A 6,029-nucleotide genomic window follows, 5' to 3' on the forward strand; every position below is an offset into this window, starting at 1 on the left:
TTACAATCATACTGGATAAATTGCGTATCAAAGCGCGGTTTCAGTGAGTAGACAAAGAGAAGGAAAACTGTTTGAAAGACATTTGTTTGGAGGAGATCTCAGCTGTGGGCAAAACTGTGTTGCTTTCCTTTTGGAAGAAAAGTGTTTTGTGAGAGTTTTTCTTACTTTTTCTAAATCTACCACTAAGGATATCAGCCACAAAGGAGGAAAATGGAAAAGGAGAGTTGATCTAGGCAGGTCGAAAGCTCCAATTAAATTCTCTTTTGTCAGATCAGACGTGTCCCCTCTACCCTCCTGCAGTTTGCTTTCCTTTTACAAATCCTCTATCGCAGCAATGAAGACAATCAATACTGGCACACCTGTTTAGGTAAGAGAGTCTTCCAAGAGCACAATTGCGTAAGGAACTGGGTCTTGCCCACAGACAGTATTTTCTCTAGTCGGAATCAGTTGGGTGTTTCCAGTTTTTCAGTCTGCTTCAACTGCAACGAACATCTATTTAGAGACCTTTGAAGTAGGACAGCCTTACTCAACTGGGTGTGTTGCTACATTCTTGGTTAGCCTTAGGTTCTTATTACTTGGTTCCACATTATTGCGACTGATATTGCTGTATTGGGACAACTTGCAGAATCACACTCTCCATAAAGTAAAATAGGAGTCAAGCTCCCCCCCCTTTTTTTTTCCTGATGGAACAGGGGAAAAAGGGCATCATCAAGATCCTGTGTTCTTCTGGACAGACCTACAGGATTGGGGGAGGGGAGGGGCTGGGTCACCCTTTCCCTTTCTGATTCTTTTCTACACTCCATGTCACCAGGGAGGTTACAAAGAGACAAATCTATGAGGGATGTTTAGATATTTCCTCTTAGATTAAAAGCTCACGAATACATATGCTCGAATGCTGGGACTTAGCTGTCAAAAATCAGATAGCGGAATTGGTATAAGTTCCTGGGAGAATTTGAGAATTCAGCAAGCATAGAGGGAGAACCATATGTTGCAAGACACACAGGAGGTCCACAAACCTGTATTTGCCTTGTTACGAAAGGCTGGCAGGTGATTAATTTTCAGAGGAAGATTAATAAGAAGGTAGAGATCCTACCTTGATTTCCTTCCGCATACAGTCATTCTTAGGGGCCATTACTTTTGCCCTGCCTGGATGACAAGATTGGACATAATAAGGTCCGGGGAAGAGAGAGGTGGGAGAATAAGGAGGCGGAGGAAGATTAAGAAGTGATGTTCTGGAGTAAATTCTGGAGGAGGGCAAACCTTCAGGAAAAAACAGAACTTGCTGGCGTACATCTGGCTGGCTGACATTCCACCACAGAACATTTTGATGCTGTTCTCTCTTGTTTGTCAACCGGAGGATTAGGAGCAACCAGCAGCTTGGCTTCGACTGTGATTAGCTGGGTGCATTTATTAATACCAACTATTTGTCACAATGAATTTTGCATTGAAAGGACAGGAGCTGGGAGCTGATTTCCTGCCAAGGACTACACTCCGTTGGAGTCTGCACATCAGAAGGAGAAAGACAGTGAGCTGCCCAGAGTCACCCATATAAGATGGGCGGCAAAAATAAATAAATAAATAGGGAACAGCGCTCAAATTGGGTACAGCCATGACTTTGCTTTTACTATCTTTTCCGACAGCCCATTTCTTTCCTTCCTGCCCTTTCCTTTCCTCCTTCACATTGTTTCTCCATCTGTTTAGGCTTTATCTGTTCTTGCTTTCCTTCTCGGCATGAGTTTAGACTGAACCCACAGGTGACTCACCCCTAAAGTGAAACAACAGGAAGTTTGTAGCCGCTGTTAGACTTGCTGAAGTCAGCTAAACTGACAAGAATACATGCATATGTTTTTATTGGTTACATTTGTTTTGATGAATGCAAATGGCTTTGGCACTGTCTTAGAAAATACATCTTAATTGCTGCTACATGTGAAGCTTGAAACTATAATCCCTTATCTGAGTCAGCACAATGTATTAACAGGTTTTTTTAAAAAATCAGATGAGGCTCAGCCAGGCTGCTTAGGAAAGTATATACACCCCTCAAGAAGGGACAGTGACAGCACTTCCTGAGAGCAAGCGTGGGATGAGTCTTAAAAACACGTGCCAGGCCAAGCTCTCCTGTTGGCTGGCATAAAGGAGGGAAGGCAGATAGCTCTGGAGAGAGGTGCTTGTATTTTCTGCGGAATGGGTTATGCAGCAGAAAGGCAATTCCAAATCTTCCAGGGCAGTTATGAAAGAGGCTCAGGGTGAAAAGGCAAAGGGGATGAACAGCTGGCAATATGACAATATCAAGTATCCCAGAGTAGGGCTGAAGATATGCAAGTGCAGACTGGAAGTTTCTGTTCTCTAACCACACAGATGGAGCAAAAGTGTTAATCCTGAATTGGAGAACGAATTCCAGTAAAATAAAAACCTCACTGCTTTATTTGCTAGTCAGGGACATGAAAGACATTGCGCCATTGTGGTCCAAGCATAGGATCCATGAGTATGCTAGAAAATCATGCCTCAGGTTTGTACAGGTCTTTTTCCCTACAGGAAATTACAGGGTGAGAAGGAGGAGCTTAGCACTTTGATAAGAATAGCCAGGAAAGAGAGTGATATGAGAACTTTGTAAGAATGTCCTACGGCATGCAATCATTTGTCTCTTCGCATATGTGTACAGGAGGGAGAGACTGTATGAGCTTATATGAATATTGACATATATATTGACACTTATATAGAAGGATTTTCAAGAATACTTTGTTTCACCACAATTCTTCTTTAAAAAATGATACCTACTTTTTTTTCTTTTTGGACAAAAATATCCAATAACATTTAATCTTTGTCATCCTTGATGCTTAACACTGGGTAAACGTAAGCATCCATCTTTTATCTGCAAGGAAACTTGGTCAAAGACAGCTAAATTAAACTGCTCAGTCAATGTCACTTAAGTGAGATCCTATTTGGGAAAGAAAGACCAAAATCTATTTACCAAAAAAAAAACACCCACCACTTTTAAGAGAACAACATCTCACAAAGTTTTCTCCATTCTTTATTATAAATACAATAGTAATTCTGAAGACTATTTCAAACATTACTGGGTGCACTCAATAGGATACTGGTCCAGCCATGGACTCCATTACAATTGTGCCCTTCCAAGCTTTGTATTTGTAAAGACAATTATAATTTCTTTGCTGTCTTTTAAGGAAACATGTTATTAGCGGACACTGCACAATTGCATCCCAAACCAAGAATGGGTTTATCATGATCTAAATGTTAAGATTTATATGACCAAAGTGGGGGGGGGGACAATTTGTTTGTTTTATGACTTTACATTTTGTTTGCCATTTCAGTCTTCAGCTCCTTCTAAATCAAGCTTTTCCAATCTGATGTTCCTCAAATGTGTCAGGACTGCAATTCCCAGAATTCCCATTTGGTGGAACCGACATCACAAGTAAATCATTTGCTGCTTGAAAATTCATTGATGGCATCTGTTTGGCTGCAGCTGCAAACAGGAGACAAAGTGGGTTTAAATGGCCATTTTTCTCATCTCCTCTTGCTGGTTGTACTTCCACATAAGACAAAACCTATATGATCTGCCCATTCTTGAGAAAAAATAAAAAGTACATCAGTTAGAATGGTTGAAATCTATTGGGAAATTGTCATTTTGAACAGCCTGGAATCTTAATGCAATTCCGAATCAATGAACTAAATGCTGATTCCATCAGAAGAGGAACCTGAATTATCATTGATTTCCCTAGACGACGTTAATCAAAACAGAAAAATGGACAGGAGCTGGCAGAAATTTAAGACAAGCAACATGTCTGCTAGAATGTTAAAATCCAAGGTATTGCTGAAAAGGAAATCTTTGCCTCAACTACATGATCTCCTGAAGGAATTTTACCTGAAAAATTATTTTCCTTCATGATTGCTCTATGACAATGTTGTGGGGGAAGAAGAGAGCAGTTGTGATGTTTTTAAACAGCTGAATAGTAAGTTCCAAATTATGGTATTGTAATTTTCAGTTTTGAAATGCTGCTGGGGAAAATATGTTAATTTGCAGGGAATTTTTGTTGTTGTTGTTATTTCAGGTAGAGTCATATTCTGCACATGGCATATGATTTAACCCAGATGACCTCTATTTTCTTGGTACCGACTCTCTCTTCCTGTCCTATTTCAAGATGACACTGCAGCTTTTCTCAAGCTCTCTGCCTCGGGTAAAAGACTCACCACTGATAGTGACATAGTTACAGTTAATGTTATTACATAATCGCCTCTGTGTGCCTGTGCTTGTTCCAAAAATAAGTCCTCAGAATAGAAATATTTACTTAATATTTAAACTCTAGGGCTGACATCTTTTAAGGAAAAATAAAAAGATCCTATCTGTTCAGGTAGTCCTAAATGCAACAATTAAACCACATTTGGTCTAACATTAAAAACAAAAGCAATCAAAACATTGGACATCCTTTCTCCTTGCCAATGAAATTAAACATATTATCCCCACTTGGTTGATTCTAATAGCTTTGAGGCTTTCCCCTGATGGATTTCTGCTGCATCCCAGCATAAGGCTATGAAACCTATTCAGCAGTGGGTCAATTGGAAAGGACATAATTTGTCCTTGACATCTGTCATAATAATAGTACCTACTAATAACAAAGTCACTCATGAACTGCCAATCCTTCATCCATGCATCAGAAATAGCATTGGAAAGCTTTCCGGATGCTCGAGGCACCAAAATAAAATAGATTTATGGGAGAAAAGGCATGGAAGGAGGGGAAAACCTTGTAATAATCCAGGAAAGATTAGGGATGTGTGGTGGCTGCAGAATCTGTGGGTGGGTGTGAAGGGAATGCAAAATGTGCTGTATTAGTGCTGACTTAGAGTTTTTGAATGGAGGCTGGCTCTGCTTTCTGTTGCTGATCTCCCATTTGCTCTTAAAATTTTAATCTTCGGAGCCCAGGCGATGCTGCTTTTAGCTGCTTTTAGCCTAGAAATCGGGTACATTTTTGGGAAAAGAGCATGTTTTGTGCTGCAGCTTTCTGGATTTGGGAGCTCTTGATTCGTGTTGAGCTTCACGTAAAAAGATGCAAAGACAAATATTCCTGCTTCAGTGCTAAATACTGCAAATAGGGCCAATTCCAATTACATTTTTAAAACTAAATCCTTTACCTTTTGCTAAATGATTTCTTCTAAAGGAAACAATGTTTCTGCACAGAAGAGCTTGCACTGCTTGGAGTGGTTCCATTCCCTGAAAGAAGACAGAACTCTGTGCATTCTCAAGTGTGCTGTTTCCTTTTACCAAGCCTGTGAGCAAAACTGTACCTTATTGTGATTTTTTTTTGCGGGGGAGGCCACATTTGGGAAAATGGGTTGCAATCCCAGGAGAAAGGAAGGAGGAAAGAGGTTTTCCTTGTCAAGTGGAAAAACCACTTTTTTCTGGAATCTAATATTAATAAATCTTGTCTGTCCATTGATTCATTTAAACCAGTTACACTTTTCTCTTGAGCGTCTCCCATCTTGTACAGGGTTGAAATCACAAATCCTGCAACATGTTTGCATGGGACCTTTGCGGTTGCAGCCAGAACTGTTTTTTTTTTGCAAGGGTTTAATTTTATTTAAGGACCCCAAGACTTCCTGATCCCCCCTTTTCTTTAAGGAAAGCCCCCTCCCGGACCTTTGCCACTGTGAGGGGAGCTTTGGCAGGTATGGCTATGAGTTCTAATCCTGAGGACTTTTGCACCAGCTCACAACTGATTTAATTCAGTGGCCCAGTTCAGCAGCTGGACAGCTTCTCTATTTTTAAGGCTTTCAGAGTCGTTGCCCTTCACACTCAACCCCTTCAAGGTGATGGGAGGCTAGAAGCACACCCAGAGAATTTTGCATCTGCTCAAGGGAACTCTTTCCTTTGACCCAACTTGATGTATTTTTAAAGAGGGGGGGTCATTCCCCCCACCCTCCAGAGGCTCCTGCTTTAGCCAGAAGGCCATTTCCCCTCTCTTCCCCTTCTCCCCGCCTCAGCTTTCCATTCTCCCCCCCCCCCTTCTTGGGCTTCC

Source organism: Vipera ursinii (assembly GCF_947247035.1).
Source record: "Vipera ursinii genome assembly, chromosome: 14".
NCBI lineage: Eukaryota > Metazoa > Chordata > Lepidosauria > Squamata > Viperidae > Vipera > Vipera ursinii.